Source organism: Pleurodeles waltl, chromosome 11 (genome assembly GCF_031143425.1).
Source record: "Pleurodeles waltl isolate 20211129_DDA chromosome 11, aPleWal1.hap1.20221129, whole genome shotgun sequence".
Classification (NCBI taxonomy): domain Eukaryota; kingdom Metazoa; phylum Chordata; class Amphibia; order Caudata; family Salamandridae; genus Pleurodeles; species Pleurodeles waltl.
Genome location: NC_090450.1, coordinates 685,295,721 through 685,316,979, shown reverse-complemented (window position 1 = coordinate 685,316,979; position 21,259 = coordinate 685,295,721). Strand labels below are relative to the sequence as shown.

General features: G+C 42.8%; 1 protein-coding gene across 1 annotated transcript in view; it reads left to right on the top strand.

Annotated features, from left to right (window-relative positions):
• LOC138266661 (pyroglutamylated RF-amide peptide receptor-like) overlaps nt 1-21,259 on the top strand; it is a 1,190,446-nt gene that overhangs the window by 165,622 nt on the left and 1,003,565 nt on the right. The window lies entirely within an intron of this gene.

Genomic DNA, 21,259 nt, shown 5'->3' with positions numbered 1-21,259 from the left:
TAACACTGAAAATAATATTAATAATAACAACTTGTTTTATTATAGCGCTTACTGCTGCACTTCTAGCGTTTCTAAACTCTGTAATTAACAGGTGTTACTTCTATCCTAGTTAATAACACGCACTTCACAGGCCTTGAAATAACATAAGACTGAATTGACTTCAAAAGGATTCAGACTTGTTACCTTCAGATCACAGTCGGATGGTATTATCTGTGGAAAAACAAGCATTACAAAAAAGTGGGCACCAATGCAGTGGACAAACTTCAGTTTGCTTAGCAACTCTAATATCCAGTAAGCAGTAGCAATGACAATAGTCTGGAATATAAATGAAAGTGCCTCTTTAGTCATAAGTGGAGTTGGGCACTCAGGTGTATATTTACTAAGATTTCGCAACGTGTTTGTGTCACAAAAGTGACACAAACTGGCTCCAAATGTTTTTTTTCCAATTTACTTTCCCGGGCAAAATTTGTTTTAAACTGGAAATTCGCCTAAAAATAATGCAAAGCAGCGCCTAGCCGTGCTTTGCATTACTTAGCGTCAGGGGTGTTTCCCATGGGTGGTGCATGGGCGTTCCCCTGCAAACACTAATGGGTTTTGATACAAAACCCTGTTTACTGAAAAAAGTAGACAAGGGCTTTCTATGAAAAACAACACTATTTTGAAATAGGCACTTTTAAGAAGAAATAATTGTATTTCTTGTTTCTTTTCGGACTTTGCAGGTGTGTTGCACTATGCAGCATGCATACAAAGTAGGAAAAGTTTTAAGGTTAGTCTAAGCATTGTATTTTGTATTGGGAAGACTCAAAATAGTGAGTCCTTTTCAATCAAAGTATGCAATTTACACCTAAAGTGAAAACAATAATTAATTTGCAACTTGCTTTTCTGTATTCAAAAACAATTTTGATATAAATTGCTCAATAACACATGATATACAAACACAGATCCCTCCCTCGCAAAACGTTAAAATATGTCACACTCATAAGTCTCAGACAGACCAGTCATACCTAACACATAGCTAAAACTGATGGCAACCTCAGGTTTATCCCCAAAAGTGACAGCAGGAGAGTGGAATTTCCAGATATTTGGTATGAGGAAGATAGTCATCTTGAGGTGTCACTGTATATCAAACCAACCGCACCAAACACAATATTTCACTTTGCAAGTTACCATCCTCAATGTCAACCCCTTCATTTGGAGGTGGGTTACCGTTTTCTACTTTACCACTTTCTTGCTCTCTTCTTCTCACACAATGCAGAATTTTTGGTTGATGCACTGGTTTCCATGAGAATATAGTAAATATACCCCTGAATATCTAATCATACATGGGCTCTATCACACATCCTTGCACCTATGCATTTATCCACAGCCGACTCATTCTTGCATTCACCTACTTATACAGTCATAACTGAACACATACACAAACTCAGCACTATATGCAAGATAAATTAAAAGAATAAAACTACAAATAAGAAAAACTGTGGCTGCCTAATCATGGCAGGAAAATGCATGCAGAAACACATACAATTAAATATAGAAGTGGGCAGCTATTTTGCAATGGGACTATATATAGTATACAGTGAAAATTACAGCATGGCCACCACATTTAAAACCAATGTGTTCACCATCTTGGAGTGGTAAAATGATGATACACAATGCATGACAAAATCCTTTAATGGTCATCTGGTTTAGAGGCAGTGATCATGCAAGATGCAGCAAAATGACCACAAGGAAGCAGTCCACTAGGACAGTCTATGGAGCTGTAACATGCTCTAAAAATGAAAATAAAAAGAGGAGGCAGAAAGAAGTGAAAGAGAATTTATAAAGGGGGAAATAAAAAATCTAAAGGACTACCTAACATCACTGGCACTGAAGCACACCCATTTTCAGGCATATGTGTACATATGAACACATATTGATAACCTTTTTTCTGTATTGGAGAGCAATCACTACTATGGGAATTAACACAGGAAATAGGACGTTAGGTCAGAGTTTAGATAAGTAGAATGTTTTTGTTTTCTAATAACGTTGGAGCCATTTTACGAATCTGCACAAAATGTACTGAAAAAGTTAATTCACCTCAACTCCTTCCTGGAAAGTTTTGGGGTTCTGTGAAAGGGGTTCCAAGAAAAAGAAGGGACCTAAAATATTAATTTTACATGTAGATTCCTTTAAGAAATTTTGAGAAGCCATATAAAGAAAACATCTGAACAGAAATACAGAAAATTTGGCAGAAATTTAGAACTTTACTCAGAAAGCTTGCTTTTTGTTATTTTGTATAAAGCTGTTCAGACGTTCTTGAGAAATGTATGTTTAAAAAGGTGCTCAGGTGATCAAGAAGGGGTTAAAAAGTTGTGTATATCTGGACAAAAGGGTCTAAATATCCTCTGATTGCCCACTTTAAAGTGGACTAGTAAATCCTAATTGTCCAGCCACCACCTGACCAGTATGTTTTGGCTGCCATTACTGGGCCCAGGGACATGGTCCATGCATCCTAAAATAAATTTTAAAACATGTAAAGAGGCTTGGTGAGCACACCTTGACCTGATGGTGCATGTACCCTACTTGGTTGGCTGGTGACAAAATGGACAACATGTTGTGGCAGCAGTTATAAGACTCTGCACATGGCAGGGACATGGTCCCCACTACGGTGCATTTAGTGAAAGCCTGTTTTTGAGTGTCAAAACAAGGAGCACATATGAAGGGTGATAACAGATTTTATTCAGAATATACATAACTTGTCATGGGGACTATTTTTAGGAATTGTGGAGTGATCCAATTTACCTTTTGAAAAATACTGACCCTCTGCAAACTGTTTCGGTTTTCCCTCATGATTTTGTCATAGAGGTTACGGAGGGTGCTCCAGAAGCTAAAACGAGAAGATTTTCATCAACCATGTGATAAAAAGTCTGACATTCTGAGTAAAACCTGTACTTCCAACAGCAGTCTGTCAGTTGATTCCCTAATTTTCTACTGCAGCTTCACACAGTGTTGTAATGAACAGCTAAAGTGCTAACATTCTGTATTTATAGCAAAAATATGGCAACCTTGAATGCCATCTTGATTGGATCAACCCTGTAAAACCGAAAGCATTTCCTATAGACATTCTGCAGTTAATGAACTAAGAAGGGATCTCTATATGTGATAGAATTTACGGTTAGTGTGTGTAGGTTTGTGGTCTGCAATGCTTATGTGCCCCAGTGTAATTTCCCATTATTAATGTATTTGTTTCATATCCATGTTTTGCTTTATGACTGTTTGTTTTTAAATTCAATGTTTATGGTACTTGTCTCTCAGATATATTTTTCCCCTCGAAGTGCATTTGTCTAATGCTTGTCCTCTAGTATGCTTCACATTGTATCTCTACACAAATGTTACTCTCTGAGTGAATGCCAGGTTCCTGAGAATTAGAGCACGCCACAGTTCTCAAAATTAGTATGGTACCATCAAAAAATGATTGATATTGTTACTAAAATATGTTCTCTTGTAATAAGATCTTGACATACATTTAAAAACTTAGAAATTCACAGACAAAACATAGTTTAAATGCAGTTATGGTTACAAAACAAAATCTTCAAAACATTGAAATGTAAACTGTCTTCAGTTGCGGGCAGTGGAAGTTGGCCACAGGGCCTGTGCTCTGGCCAGCCCCTGTATCCAACCCAGAGTGTTGTCAGGTCTGTATGGGCAGACAACCCACTGCTCATGCTCTGCACAAGGACAGTTGGCCAGACCGTCTGGCCCATGATTAGACTCTTCAATCTTTTTTTTAATGTATTTTTTGATTTGTGGATTGTCCCCGGATCTTCGAATCCTGGGCAGATTCTTTTATCCTTCTGTGATTCATGGATCTGAGGAAGATCTGTGGATCTTTGGGAGTGTCATGCTGGGATCCTCGAATCCATTAGCTTGATCCACAGGTCTTGTGGCAAAATGTAACTTTAAAAAAAATGTAAAGAGAGAGCGAGAGTTTGTATCCCCCTGCCACACAGACCTGGGAGTCAGGGTGTGCTCACTCTGCTCCCCTTATGTGCACTGTCCTGGACCCTGAGTGTTGCTGCGTGAATCCAAGCAGATCCTTTTGTATCTGCAGGTCAACCTCAGGATCAACAGATCTGAAATGGTGGAAAAAAGAAAAACGTCAAAATCTTCAGGCTCACCCAAGTGCCTTTCTAACTAAAACTTTGTAGAAAACTACTGAATGGATTTACACCAAACCAAACAAACAAATGTTCTTGCATATGGTTCTTTCTTCAAACTAAATTTGGTATAATTCCATTCAGCCATTTTTGCAAGGGGAGCAAAACTTCCTACGGAACTAAAATGAACAATCACACTTTTGGGACCCATCCTTTTCTATAGACCCACTTGAAGGATTTGAGCAAAGCATTCTATCAAGGTCCCCGAAGAGGATAGACTTAATTTTTAGAAGTTGCCTGCCAATTCATCAAACTACACTAAAGTTATTAAGAAAGCAAAAAATGCTGTTTCTACGGAAACTCAGACATAACTATACCTACACCTGTGCCACCACTACCAGAGTAAAAGCATGTGATCAGTGACATCCCATGTAACAAAATACAGTATTCAAGATTTTAGCACAATGTAATAATAACCCACCCTTAAAAGCCTAGTGTTTTAACACATACTTTTCACAGTGAACCAATAATGCTTATAGCCTTTACCATTATCGTTACAATTACCAACAGAGGCAATTGTGCATAGCCTGGCATCCATGAGGCATATATTTATAAATTTACAACTATGAACAAAATTACAGATGACAAAACAGTATACAACCCCTCTCAAAAAGGTCTAAAAGGGATTATCACAGTGAAAATATTCCACGCCTAGTGTTTGTCAAAGGGGTGACCAGCATCAAAACTCCTGCCAACTGGGGTAATCAATTAGATTTCACTTATCGAAATACCTATATACAGTCTGTAACACAGTGTAATAACAATCCTCCCCTGAATGCTTTTCACTACAAATAAGCCAGGCTTCCTACCTTTGTTATAACTTTCCAGACCAGAGCAGACCTATGACATTGTACATGACTGTTTGGGCCTATAGCCTTCATCATTGATTTGTTGCCACAGTCAGCTAATGTCTACTGTTTTGAGCTTTCCCGCAAGATAGCCATCAGCCACACAGTCATTTAATTACAAATATATACAAAGTTAGAGTAGACACAACAAATGCTATCTCTGCTAAGAAAGCCTAGCAAGAATTATCAATGTGCAAGTTGTCGAGCTCCAGGGTTTTTCAGCACGGATAACTACCACCAAAACCGTTGCACACTACGGTAATCTCTGAGATTTCATGATTTAAAATAAATCTCTACAGGCTTCAAAACATTTTTTAACACCATTCTAGCATGTAATGCCTATTTACTTTAGCATATACATTTAACGATAAATGAGTCACGCCTACTGCCTTTGTTGTATCTTTTCATAATAAACAGCTCAGGCCTATAACCTTGATGATGGCTTGCCACCAAAACCAACAGAGTGCTGCTGCACAGGGCATACACTTTCCCACAAGATAAATGTGCAATACATTTCAATTAACAGCTTCTGCCTAATCAAGTGTTGTACACAAGGCAATCAAGATGTGGAAAGAACTAAAACTCCTCTTTTCTGTAGTGGTTCTGAAAGCCATTTTTGTTGATCACATAAAGGGTGCAGACAACTGTGCCCTTAAGACAGCCCTGAAAAACACAAGATATCCCATAATGTTGGAAGGCTTATCTTGCGAGGCAAACAGGTGGGTGATGGTGCAACACTGTTTAATGCAAGTAAGTGATACTGATTACGCATCAGTAATATTTCAATGTGGTATTTATTTGTAAAACATGGAGCAATCTTCGATGCCAGTGGTGTAACATTAGCCCCATCAGCCCCCGAGTGCTCCAGGGGGCCCCTCCACACGTACACTGACTGGGTCTGGGAGGTGTAAGGTAGTGGTCCGGGGGAGGGCCCCCTTCACCTCCATGTACATTGCAGGGGATCCCCCTCAAGTTTTGTTACGCCGCTGTTCCATGCAGGTACATTATAACTTTACATAGTCAGCTCGCTGACTGATGTAGTCGTTGAACCCTGACAATGCTTCGGGCACTCCAGCCGATGACCGGCGCAAACATGGGCAACTTGGGCAATTTTATAGGGCCCCCATCTTTTTTCCTACCTCAGACCCTCCCACTTGCCAATAATGTCTTGTATGTTTTTGAGGCTCAAAGTCAGACGTGTCAGCAGTTTTGTGTGATTCAATTTATGAAAGTTTCACATAATTTAATATTTTTCTACCTTATGGTAGCACAACATAGTTACTAAAATTCAAAATTACTCGCACAGAGGGCCCCAAAATATGTCTTGCCCAGGGTCCCCAAATCACTTAATATGTCACTGTGTGCAGAAAGTGCAACACCACATGCGGTCGAAATAACCCCGTACAAAATGAGCACCACCCCCATTTCCTGCCACTTATCAGTGTCCCCATGAACTGAAAATGGATAGTGGTGAGCGGCGTTGTCCTGTCCTTGTCGTAATGCAGCGGCTTCGTATTAGGGTTTATGGTGGCTCCTCACACACAAATGACTAAATAATGTAATGGGAGTCTCCGGAGCAAAGTACATTACTGTGTCTGGGTTTGTAGCAGATTCCCTTCATTATATATTTGTGCCAGAGCCCAGGGTACCTGGGTTTCCAGAGCTCATTAACCAAAAAATGGGTGGCGCTGCAGTGCGCACTTTCACCGAGGCGACTTGGGAAGCCCATTCAATATTCAACACACAATTAGTCATCTACTGCCGGGGACACGGCGTGCGTGCATGTAAGTGAACAAGGATGTGGGCGATATGCGCAGGCGAAAACAAAAAAAGCAACGAAAACATCATAATTACTGGCTTGCGCCTTGCTGAATTGTAGTTCTTAGTTATCCACATTGTGTTTCCGTTTTTGATCCTCCTAACGCGCAGTCCTGTCACGCATGTGCCTGTTTGGTTTTTGTTTCTTCCTCAATAATTTGGAAAGGTGTTTCGTTTGTAATTTTCTTCTCCCCTGTTTACCCATTATTCGAAAGTCAGTTCTCCTTCAATCCGCTACCTCTGTTGCGCCGTGTTTCCCCGTCCGTCCTGGTGCTGATGGTTTGTATTTTACTTCATGGCTTTGTCTCTATTGAATTGTACGGTTTACCCCAGTGGGATATTTTTCCATTCTTATGTTATATATGCTGAGTTGCTTTATTACTGTCACTGTCCCCCCTGGGTTGAGTTTTCACTTTATACCTCATTTCCTGTTAAATTATGTTTTCTAACCTGTGCCTTGCTATTTTGAGGTGTATATTTTTTAGGGCTGAGCCTGCCAGAGCATGTGCTAGTGCATGCGCCTCACTTGCAGGACTCTATTGTTAACTGAAAAGGGCTTGAAACCCACCCGTTATGTACTATACGTTGGCTTACCTGGCACAGTTCTTTACAGCCTCGTAATTTGTCACTGCAGGCCAAGCATAATTTCTGTTCCTATATGTGGAGCAGGGACCAAGCCCTGATCGATTCAACAGAATCAGTGCACGTCCATTGCTCTCAATGTGATACAGGTACTTCTTTTTAATTTCTAGGGCCCTGCAAACAGAAGGCGTGGCACTGGCAAAAAACGCTTGAAAGTTTTATTTTCTATAGTTAACTCTTTTATTTTATTTTATTTTACAAAGTCTTCTTTTCTCAGTTTGCACTCATGTTTTGTTTTGTTTTTGCATGTGGGCGCTGTTCTCAAAAGGTGACAATTGTCTTGTTCTAAATATTGAAAAGCAAATTTGTTTCTTTCTTATGTGTAATTTCCAAAATTATGCTTTAGCATATAATCATGCAGTACACCTGAATCCACCCCACTCTAGTCCCATCTGCCCCACTCCAATCCACTCCAGCTCACCCCACACCAATGCACCCAATCCAGTCCACCCTAGTCAATCCAATTGACCACAGACCAATCCAGTCCACCCTACTCCAAGCCAAAACACTCACCCAATCCACTCCAATCCACACCGCTCCAGCCCTTCCAACCCACTCCACTTCAATTTGCACCATCTGCCCGACTCTAATCTGCCCCACTTCAATCCAAAACAAACTTACTCCAGAAAAAAAAACAATCTACCCCACTCCAGTCCAAAACAATCTGCCCCACTCAAATGCAAAACAATCTGCCACACCAATCCAAAGCAATTTGCCCCATTCCAATCTAAAACAATCTGCCCCACTCCAATCTAAAACAATGTATCCATTCCAATCTGCCCCACTCCAATCCAAAACAATCTTCCCCACTTAAATCCAAAACAATCTGCCTCACTCCAGTCTGCCCCACTCCAATCTAAAGCAATGTGCCCCCCTCCAATCTTCCCCACCCCAATCCAAAACAATCTTCCTCACTCCAATCTAAAATAAAACAATCTGCGCTATTCCAATCCAAAGCAATCTGCCCTACTCCAATGTGCCCCACTCCACTCTGCCCCATTTCAATCCAAAACAATCTGCCCAACTCCAATCCAAACCAATCTTTCCCACTGCAATCTGCCCTAGTCCAATTCAAAACAATCTACCCCAGTCCCAATCAAAGCAATCTGCCCCACTCCAATCCAAAGCAACCTGCCCTACCCCAATGTGCCCCACTCCACTATGCCCCACTTCAATCCAAAACAATCTGCACCACTCCAATCCAAAACGATCTTTTCAACTGCAGTCTGCCCCATTCCAATCCAAAACAATCTGCGGCACCCAAATTTAATCAAAACAATGTACCCCGCTCCAATCTTCCTCACGCCAGTCCTAAACAATCTGCCCCACTCCAATCTGCCCCACACCAATCCAAAACAATCACCCTACTCTAATCTAAAGCACTTGCCCCATTGCAATCTGTCCCACTCCAGTCCGAAACATTCTGCCTCAATCCAATCTAAACCAATCTGCCCTACTCCTATCCAAAACAATCTTCCCCACTCCGTTCTGCCCCACTCCAATTTAAAACAATCTTTCCCACTGCAATCCCCAAAATTTGCTCCGATCCAATCTGCTCCACACCAATCCAGAACAATCTGCCTCACTCCAATCTGCCTGCACCAATCCAAAACAATCTACTTCACTCCAATCTGCCCCACGCAAATCCAAAACAATCCTCCTCACTCCAGTCTAAAATAATCTGCTCTACTTAGGGAGACCACCTGACATGGAGGCAAGTTGAGGATGGCACTGTAAAACATTCGGGACAAAGGGTCAAAATTCAGGACAAAAATTCAGGACAATGGTTCAAAATTCAGGACAACAATTCAGGACAAAAGGAGGAGTGGTAATACCTTGATGGTTTATCAATACATTTATCCACTATTTTTTATATTGCACAACGTATTCATTGTGCTGTGCTTGAGATTGCCTCTCGGTATGCTACATTCAGACGGCCCGTTATGTCCTTGTTCAATAGTAAATTGATGCCCTTGAGCATGGTGTCAAGGGCATCCCTCCTATTCAAATATACCCAGTCTTTCTTGGAGAGAAAGCAACAGCAACGTTTTACTCATATTTCTAAACATTTCAATATGCATGGCAAACAGTTTGGGAAACATTATGGTAAGTGACTTTTTCACCGTCTGCTAGTTTAGGTAAGCTGAACAAACACTTTTAGGTCACCTGACCCTCAACGAGATGTTAAACCTAAAAAAATGAATGAGGCAGAGCAAATAGTGTGGGTGACAGTCTCACACATCTCACACCAAATGTCAGAATGTGAGGTACCACAATTTGTCCGTAGCCTCACAGCACCAAGGAGGCCCAACTGCTGCATTAGTGTGTAAGGAACTCTGTATCTCATATCTGGAAGCCTAACCACCAGACATATAATTTAAGAGCTGGATGAAGTCAAGATCTGATGGGAGATCAGAAGAAAGTGATTTAAAGGGTCATTGCTAAGAACCGGATAAATAAGAAAGAGTAGAACAAAGCGGGGCAATTTCTTAAATCAGATAGGCCCTCCATGAGTACTGGAAAGTATTGTGTACCTTTAGAGTATCTCAGTAGAGAGGCCAGAAGCAGGAGAGGACCTGTGAAGTGGTTGAATAAGCAGCACCCTCCCACCCAGGCAAACCCTGCTGGTGTGATAGTACATTGGGAGTGCATGTGGAGGGCGGGTGAGGGGGGCTCAGAATTTTGGGCCCTGGGCAATTGCCGACTCTGTCCATGTCCAAAAATTGTTTTGTAGTCCAGCCAAGCCTGAACCTGGCGCATTCTTAAGAGCCAAAGAGCATGCAGAACCTTCAAAATATTTGGGATACAAAGTACACAACAAACAAAATATAAGAATACGATGAAGACTTCAAAATGAAGAAGTTTTAGTTTAGTATATTAGATCACAATATTGCATTTACATTTGTTTAAATTTGATGTTTTTACACATGAACTTTAAAACATTTAACCCTCCAGTCTGACAAAGCCATGAGTGAACAAAGCATACGAATTGTCAGATGACCCTTATGTCATGTCCAATAATATGTTTATGGATGGAGGAACATTGCAGGCTATTGAAGCATATGTAAGTGAAGGTTTACACAGGATCCATCTTGAACTGAATTACTTGAATGCGCTCTCAATTGCCATTATCAAGTAAACTAGACACATGAAGTAACTTGTTTGACTTAAGTCACACAATTTAGTCATGCGACTGAGCCGGGATTTGAACCCAGGCATCCTGATCACACATAGAGCTATTAAGCAACTGAATAGATTACATTCTTTTTCTCAATCCCTTTAGCACCAAAGGACAGTGTTTTATACAATTCTGTAAGATGAATAGTACACTGTGTTAAGAAATACAGATCAGAGGTTAATTTGGCACAATGTCTAAAACAACAGCCTATAGAGAAGGTGAGAGACTGGGGCCAACATATCACAGGCTTTTTCAGCGATTGAATGGCAGTAAAAAACTATGGGCACTGTGATCCTGAGTGCAACAGGGATGTGCTCACTGAGAGTGGAGGCAGAATCAAAGGCGTAGGTAAAAAGAACAAAATATTCTGTGACTATTTTTTGATCTCTCATCATCAGGTATCTGCATATAAAATAATGCACACCTCAAATGAAAAGTAAATGCAAGTTTAAAACAACTGGAGGGAAATACTCTACTTTATGTTATGAAACCTCTGTTGGTTAATGTGATCACTGTAGATGTGTGTGTGTGTGCAACCAGAAGCCCCTTGAACTGAATTCTATTTGGTTGAGCAAGAAATAGTGATGTGCATTTTAAGTGCTAGGAGCATCCTGCCCCTCACAAAAAGCACTGTAAATGTGTACTTAATTTCTTTAAATTTGCATTCCACAGAGCATAAGATAGTCAGCCACAAAATGTGGGCACAAAATTAGGTTAAAATTAAAAAAGGGTTTTCAAAGTGTACATGTTAGTAATATGGGTAATGCACCTAGTGCAAACAGTTTTACAACTGTCCATTAAAAGCACACACTCCACAACTTAGCTTGAAAGACCCAATACAATACCTCTCAAAAAGAATAAATCTTTGTCACTAGGAAGCTTAAAGTGTCTCCATCAATTAACACCACCTCTGCCTGCTCCCATGAAGCCTTCGCATTTACAGAGTAACCAACATCACTGATCTACATTTCTTTTTAGGCAGTCGGCACCCTGGCAAGAAGATGTATTTTCTGTATGTGTCTGCCCCTCCCTCGGGCTCACAGCAGAGGAGACCTTTCACTTCAGCTGAGGAATTTAACTGTAACATGGGTCTTTTAGCATTAAGTGTACGATTACGGACAAAAGCCATCCATTGAAATCTTCATCATGGACAACTTACTTTGGGCGACAGTCCATGAAAATTACAGATGGGTGGTCACCCTAGTCACGCTCCGTTTCGGAGTGAGAGTTGCACAGTACCTGCCACTATTTGCGTTAGTGAGTTTAACATTTTGTTTGAGCTATGCAGTGACCTACAGGTCACTGTTTGAATCGCCAAAAAGCATCTCTTCCTTTCATCCTGCCGTGTTTGGTAAACTTAGTACCACTTTAAAACAAGAAATGCTTGGGGCGCAAGGCTAGTGGAAGACGGAATTTCCATTGTGGTGGATACAGGCCGACGTAGCCACATAGACTGAGTCAAAGCATAGTACAGAGAAGGTGGCAATGCCTGTGGAGGTAGACCTGTGTGCAGCTGAAATCTACAGGGAATGATACCTACTGCTAGTGCTCTCTTCCTCTGCATCGGCATGTGAAGTGGTGCTTGGCCACAGGGCTAGAGCAGATCATTTCCCACCAACCATCTTAGGACCATCCATGACTGAACTGAAGGTGAGAAGACAGTATAACATGAGGGACATATCAAGTAGGGGATAGCTTCATGGTGTGCAATCTCTGTGCTTCGTGGTGCTGAGGCACCTGCTTTACTGTCATCTTTCCCACTGGGAGAGAATCCCCACTCTCCCATTGTCCCACCTTCCTGATGGTAAGAAGGAGAGAGAGAGAAGTGCCTGGAGACAGGGGCTGCCTGTGGGACCTGTTCACCAGCAACGGGGTATATGAAGCTAGAGGAGGCATTCAATCCTCAAAGCCAGCCTTGAAAACAAAGATAGTTGCAGTCAGCCCAGACGTCTTCCTTTTCTGATAAGATCTTTGCCACAGAGGGTAATAGGGTGATGAAGGCGGAAGGCTGCATATTGAAAACAGAAGATGCTTTCATGGAGGTACAAGCAACAGTGACCCAACTGAAGAAATCCTCCAAGAATCTGGACGATCGAGATGAAGATGTTGAGGGTAGGGCACTGAGGAACAATTTGTGATTCTTGAGTTTCCCAGTGGTGGAGGATTTCCACTGGAGCACTTCCTTGAAACCTAGCTCCGGGGGATTGTCATTGAGGAAAAACTGCCAACGCAAATGGCTGACTTTCGAAACAAGAGGGGTGGTGGGCTACCTCCTCTTCATAAAGAGGGCTACAATAAGCAACCAGCTGCATGAATATGGTATGCTTATGGGCACAAAGGGCTTTGAAGAGCTTGTGTATTGTTGAACCATCTACTTTGTTATATGGAATGTTGTGTGACTTACCTGAGGAAATGCAGCTAGCTTTTCTTTTCACTAGGGTGCAGGCGTGGTTCCTCTGCTAGAGCAGGGGAGTGTCACCCCCCCATCAGCAGCAGCAGCTGCACACCTTTTACTACAAAATGATAAAAAACTATTGTAGTAAAAGGGACACGGCCATGGGCTGTGACGAGCACCGATGGGTAGTGCACAGCACTCTACCTCATTGCGCATGTATGCTTGGCCGGCCGTCTTGGGCCGGCCAAACACACATGCACACTGTGCTCTCCACAGCCCAACACTATGTTGCCGGGCTGGAAAGAGCAGGCACAGGCTCCCAGTCTGCCTGGGAGCTTCTTGTCTGGGCACTTCCAGCCAATCCTAACGCTGCTCTGAGCATCAGGTTTAGCCCCAGGGCAGGCTGGGAGCCTGTGCCTGCAGTCTGTCTGCAGCAGAGGAGCCGCTCGGTAGTGGTGGCAGCGGTGGCGACGATGATGCAGGTAAGTTTTTTTTTTCATTAACCATCCCTATCCCCCACCCTATTAAGCACTGTAAGCCGCTCAGGGTGTAGTCAGGCCACAAAAAGTTGCTTCACAGTGGCTTTAATAAAAGAAGTGTCAGGATGGGTGAATCCAGTTAGGAGTTATTCAAACTTTGAGTGTAACAATATGATGAATTGTCTCTTTACTACAATTCCGTTGACAACTTGAACATAAGACAAATAATAGAAGAGAGGTAAGAGGCTAACCCTTTGCATTTACAGATTAACTAACTTCACTGATCTGCATTTCTTTTCAGACAGTTGGCACCCTGGCGAGAAGGCTTTGTTTCCTGTATGTGTCTGCCCCTCCCTCCGGATCATAGCATAGAAGATCTTTCACTTCAGCCAAAGCATTAAACTGTAGAATAGGTATTTTTGCATAAAGGCTAAAATTAACGACATGCTGTCCATTGAAATCTTCTTAAAGGACAGCCAACTTTGGGGTTAATTCACAGACGGTCTAGCTCCACTCTAATCTGCCCCACTCCAATCTAAAAAATCTGCCCACTTAAATTTTCCCCACTCCAATTCAAAACAATCTGCTCAATCCAATCTGCTCAACTCAATCCAAAACAATCTTTCTCACTCCAATCTACCCCACTCCAGTCCAAAACAATCTGCCTCATTTCAATCCAAAGCAATCTGCTGCACTCCAATATGTCCACTCCAATATGTCCCACTCTAGTCTGTCCCACTTGATCCAGCACAGGGCCCTATCTCTTTATCTGGGGGTCCAATGAATCTTGCTTCTCTTTTCCGAGAGGTGAGGAGAAAGTTTTACCAGATTATTCAAATCAATTACAGAGTCCAAGATAAAGTTTCAAAGGGCTTTGTTACGGACTCGAAGCCAAAGTTACATGAGTGAGTATCAAAAGAATAGTATAGAAATAAAAAATCACCAATAGAAAATTAAAGATTTGCACAATATTAAATCAAAGTAACATATAAAAGGCCAAGACTTCAATAGCAATACTGCAGAAAATCAGGAAAAGTATGTGATGTCTGGATTCTAAAATTAAGTTATCTTGCCTAACCATTGAATCAAGTTCCTAAACTATTCTAATACAAAAAGAATATCTGAAAAAGGTTAACAAACAGAACTTCTGTAGAAAATTATTTTCAAGAGAGGTGTGGTGGCATAAAGCCACATAGAAATTAAAGTAAAGGGTCTATATCTCAAAAGGGTCCACTCTAAGCTCTAAGCAATGGACACATGGAATATCTATCTATCACCAGCTAAACCACACTTATATCCTGATTTTTCCAGGTGTGATAACATCATAACCCAAAACTCTCATTTAAAACAAAAAACTGAAAATCAATTATAATTGACACTATATACTTCTGAAGCCTTCGGCATTCGACCTTAGTACACCCTTGCGTTCAAGAATTTCAAAAGTTAGAGCTGTCAATTCCAGGATACTCCTTCCATCCATTAGCACTTCTCCCAGGCTCTCTTATCTCTCATGCACAACAAGCTTCTTGTTAACTTCAGCACCTGCAGCTTTAGAAAAATTAGCTTTCACGTTGAAGATTGGAACACACAAAAAGAATTTGGCCATCATGCGAACAAAATTAAAATGAGTATGAATATACCTTCAATTCAATATGTTTAAACGTTGTACTTGTTGAATATAAAATTATTATAAAGGATAACATTTCTAAAATACTATAACATAAACATTTTTGCAAGCAAGGATTAAATGTGGCATACATGAAACATTAAATTCATTGTGCACTTTCAATGATATATTTCAGTGCACTACGTTTAACAACTCATTTTACATATTACAAAATAAAATAATCACCCCTTTTTCTCACGTTTTGAGAGGCATAATGCCACAGCAGGTAAAAACAATGTGTCTCACGCAAGTCTGCCCCGCTCAAATCCCAAAAAATTTGCCCAACTCCAATCCCAAACAATCTGCCCCTCCAATCTGCCACATGCCAAACCAAAAAATCGGCCCCACTGCAAGCCATAAAAATTTGCCCTCCTCAATCTGCCCCCTGCCAATCTGCCCCACTCCTGTCCAAACAATAAGCCCCACTCCAGTCTGCCCCACTCAATACAAAACAGTCTACCCCATTCCAGTCTGCACCTCTCTAATCCAGAACAATCTGCCCCACTCCAATCCAAAACAATCTGTCACACCCCAATCTGCCCCTTTACAATCCAAAACAATCTGCTGCACTCAGACCAGATCAATCTGCCACACTTCAATCTGTCCCACTACAATAAAAAACAATCTGCCCGACCCCAGTCTGCCCCACTCCAATCCAAAACGATATGCCCAAATTCAATCTACCCCGCTCCCTCCAATCCACCCTAATCTGCCCCAGTACAATCTGCCACAATCCAACCTGCTCTGCCCCAGTCTGTCCCATTTCAATCTGACCCACTCCAATATAAAATAATTTTTCTCCACCCAATCTGCCCTCTGCTAATCTAAAAATGTCTGCCTCACTCAATCTTCCCTACTCCAATTAGAAACAATCTGCCTCACTTCAATCTAAAACAATCTGCCTACTCCAATCTGTCCCATTCAATCCAAAACAATCTGCCCCACTCCATTGTGCCCCACTCTAATCCAAAACAATATGCCACTCCAATCTGCCCCACTCTGATCCAAAACAATGTGCTGCTGCCAGTCTGCCCTACTCCAATCCAAAACAATTTTCCCCACTCCCTCCAATCCCCTCCAATCTGCCCCATTCCAATCTGCCACTCCATTGTGCCCCATTCGAATTCAAAACAATCTACCCGCTCCCATTTACCCTGCTTCAATCTGCCACTCTCCAATCTCCCCCACTCCAATCCAAATCAATCTGCCGCACTCCTGTTCACCCCACTGAAATCCAACACAATGCCCCACTCCAATACAATCTAATCTGCTCAAATCCAATCTGCCCCACTATAATTTTCCCCATTACAATCCACCCCACTACAATCCAAGACAATCGGTCCTACTGCAATGTGCCCCACTCCAATCCACCCCAATCCAATATACCCCAACCCAGTTCAATCCACCTCACCTCAATCCAATCCACACCACTCCACCCCACTACATTGCAATCCACTGCAATCCACCTCACACCAGTCCAAAACAGTCTGCCCCACGAGTCAGCTTTACTCCAATCCAAAACAATCTGCCCCACTCCAATCCAAAACAATCTGTCTCACTCTAATCCAAAACAATCTGACTCACTCCAATCCAAAAATATCTGCCTCACCCAATCCCAAAAAAATGTGTCCCACTCCAATCTGAATAAAATCTGCTCCAGTACAATCCAAAACAATCTGCCACACTTCACTCTGCCACACTCCAATCCAAAACAATCTGCACCACTCCAGTTCAAAACAATCTGCACCACTCCAATCTATCCCACTTCAATCTACCCCAACCCACTCTGCCCCACTCCATTCTAAAACAGTCTACCTGACTCGAATCCTCTCCACTGCAATCCAAAACAATCTGCCCCACTCTATCTACCCCACTCTAATCAGCCCCAGTGCAATCCAACCCACTTCACCCCCTTCCAATCCACCCCACTCAATCCCATTTCACCACTCCCCAATCCACCACAATCCACCCCACTCTAATCCATGCCACACTAATCCAATACAGCCCAATCCAATCTACCCCACTGCAATCCAGTCAACCTTACATGAAATCAATCCACCCCACCACAGTGCACACCATCACAATCCACCCCACAAAAATCCAATACACCCCACTCCAGTCCAATCCACTAAACCAAGTCCAATCCACCCCACTCCAGTTCAATCCTCCCCACGCCAATCCAATCCACTCCAATCCAGTCAAACCAAATCCACCCACTCAAACCCACTCCACCCAATTCCAATACAATCCACCCCACTCCAGTCCAATCCAGTCCACTGCAACCCAAGCCAATCTACCCCACTCCTGTCCACCAACCCCACTCCAATCCAATTCACCTTAATCCACTCCCAGTCCAATTTAGTCCACCTTAATCCACCCCACTCCAATCCAATCCACCCCACTCCAATTCATCCTACTCAAATCCATCCCACTCCAAAAATCCACCCCCTCCAAAAAGTCCATCCCACTCCAGTCCACCCCACGCCAATCCAATTCACCCCACTCCAATCTACTCCACTCCACTCTACCACAATCCCTCCCCCTCAAATCCAGTCCACTCAAATCCAGTCCACTCCAAACCACCCCACTCCAGTCCACTCTAATCCACCCCACTCCTATTCACCCCAATCCAAAACAATTTATCCCAATCCAATCCACGCCACTCCAATCCAGCCCACCCCAATCTACTCACCTCAGTCCACCCCACACCAGCCCAATTCAATCCACCCCACCCCACCCGTCCTTTGCACCCCAATCCAAACTACCCACTAAATTCAATCCACCTCACTCCAGTTCAGTTTCCCCACTGCAATCCAATCAATTTGACTCCAGTCTTCCATACCCCACACCAGTTCAATCCACTTCACTCCATTCTACCCCACTAAATCCAATTCACCCCACTCTAGTTCAATCCACCCCACCCCACTCCCGTCCATCCCACTCCAATCCACCCCACTCCAATCCACCCAAATCAATCCCATCTCAGCTGGCAGCTGGTGACCTTGGAAAGTGGTGGGGGACAACAGGTGCTCCGAATTTTACGAAGTGAGCTTGCAAAGCGAGCAACCTTGAGTTCCACTCAAGGGTTTTTGGACTCGCTTCCCAGAAGATGGAACCAACTTGTACATTTACTAGTACACATTTCAAAGTTTTAGCAGTGCTCAAGGCCATTTTCAAGGGGAACTCATGAAATATACCAATACTTCTTCAAGTTGTACTAAATAATAATGACCTTCTTCATTCATTCTGATTCACTGTTCTGAAGCACCACTGATGACTGAATTGATAGGTAGCTGACTCCCTCACAGTCCTATGTGCGCTCTACTACACTGGACGGCTGTACTCCAGTAGGTCGGGCCTCAAGAGGTGTAAGGAAATAATGGACCGCTTGTGATAAAGTCTTGCCTCAGTCTGACAGCCTTTTAGAGGAGCTGGTGTGATATAGGTAGGCTCTGGACCAGTACAACTGACTATTAAAAGGTATTGGACATTCAGTAAGCTCTGAACATACCCTACTTTGCACAATATAGCCTACATTGGAATAGTTTAATACCACCCTCCCAGCAAATGAAATGCTTCCCACCGACTTTATTGGGATTCACAGGTTCAAATCCGACTCAAACCAATCAATATTTCATCCTTTTGAGGTTGATAAAATGAGTACTTGTGAGTTGGTTAACAATAAACACATATGCTCTCTGAGATAGCTATTGCACTCTTTCAGCATTGAAACTGCTGCACCTCATCATGTAGCTAACCCCGCTGGCCCTTCATAGGTGCCTGGTATGTGAAGAATTGCTCAGCCTCCAAGGCCTCCCAGAAGCGCACTGAACACGTAGGGGACTACACTAGTCTTACTGGCATTTAAGAACACTAGCCAGGCAGACACTTGTTGAAAAGTGAATGCTGAATGCTATCATTTTTGTGCGCTAGAAAGGGGTCTGCTGAGTCAAAATCAAATAAAGATGAGGATGCTGTATGGCAATATTAAATGTGAAATTGATTAATAAATGCCTATGTGTCCGCAGTTATCGTTTAGTAACTCTGTCAGTGTCTTTATTCAAATGTTTTGTTCGTTTTCCAGTAGTTGTCACCTATGGTAATGCCAGTCTCCAATCTTAATTTGAATGATTTTTAGGATATGTTTAAAGTCACACAGCCTGTAGTCTTTGGTGCATCTTCAATAATCAGACACTACCTATTATTCGACTTGTGCCGCAAAACATACACACTCCCATGCTGCGCATAAACATTTATCAATTGTATCTTTACACCAGATGGCTGCTTTGCGCTTGATTGTCGTGATCAATCAAGACTAAACAATAGCATCAGTTTAAAGCATTTAAGTATTCAAACACGATCACCCACTCATAAAAGGGCATGCATTGACAGTGCACAGATAATACATCTAGGCCCGAGCCCCCAAAGCACCCCTCCCACTTACTTGCCTGCAGGTCAGTTTCTCACGGGTCTTCTCCAGATTACAACTGCGCTCCAACGGAACACATTGTCTGATCCTGGGTAGCGGCTGCAGGGCATCACCAGGCAAAGAAGCCACAATAAGGCAATGGCCTCACCTGAGCAGCGCCTCGTGAAATCCCCACTGTTTGTGGCACCCTTTAACACACACATTTCACGATGAAGCTTGTAGCTCCCACAAACACGACCCTTGCGCTTGTGTCACTCTACTAGTTCTATGAAATGATTGATTAAAATGACGGCACAAGCCAAAAGCAAAACTGAGCAGGCACACGCATGGAGGGAAGCACTCACTTTACCAGCACAAGCATTTCAGTAATGTGAACGATGGACCTGTAGAATGGCAAAGCACAGCAGCCATCCAAGGACAAATGAGAATATTTGTATTTTAAGAAACAGAAACATGCAAGCAACTCTGTATTGAAAAAAAAAACAAAAGTCCACATTCCACCTGCAAAAATGTAAAGAAAAAGCAAGACGGTGAGCTTTACTAAGCTGCTCATATTTTCACAAACTTCTCCTCTCCTCTTCCATGAACTGGGGGCACTGCCCCTTACACTCATATGTGCCAGCCACTACTGCAGTCTACCCCACCCCAGTCCAAGCCACCCCACCCCACTCCAGTGTACCCCCCTCCACTTCAATCCACCCCACTCCAAACTACTCCAATCCAACCCACTCTACCCCAGCCCAGTCCATCCCACCACAGTTCAGTCTAACCCTCTCCAATCCAATCCATCCAGTCCACCCGACTCCAATACAATCCACTCAAGTCCGATCCACCCCACTCTAATCTATCTCATTCTTTTTCAGTCCACCTCAGTCTCGTCTAATCCAACCGACTCCAAGCCAATCCACTCCACTTAAATACAATCTAATCCACTCCACTCCAGTTCAATCAAATCCACCTGCTACAGTCCAGTTTAAAGCACCCCACTCCGAACCACCCCATTCCAATCTAATCCACCCCGCTGCAGTTCTATCACTTCAGCTCAATCCTCCCACCCTATTCCAGTCTAATCTACCCACTCCAGTCCACCGAAATCCAATGCACCTCACCCCAGCTCAGTCCACCCCACTCCAATTCACACCTTCTGGCCACCCACTCCAATCCACCCCATTCCACCCAATCCACTCCACTCTACGCCAATCCATTCCATTCCACTCCACTCTACTCCAATCCAATCCACCAGACTATCTCAATCCACTCCAAACTCACTCCACCCTATTCCACTCCACTCCACTCCACTCAGCACCACTCCAGTCTACAACACTGCACTATACAACACTTTCTGCCACTGAGCCACTGATCTTTACTCTCTTCTACTCAACTCCACGTCACTCTACTTCTCCTATTCCATTCTATGATATTCTATTGCAACATATCCACTCTACAACACTACTCTCCCACTTCTTTGTTTGACACTCCATGCCACTAACGGTCAGCCATGCTGAACAGCAGCTGCACTTGTGTACAACATGGCAAACTGGAGGATTTTTATCTCAGATGGCCTCCCCTTTGAGCAACCAATGCATGCCTACAAGAAGGTCAGGAGCA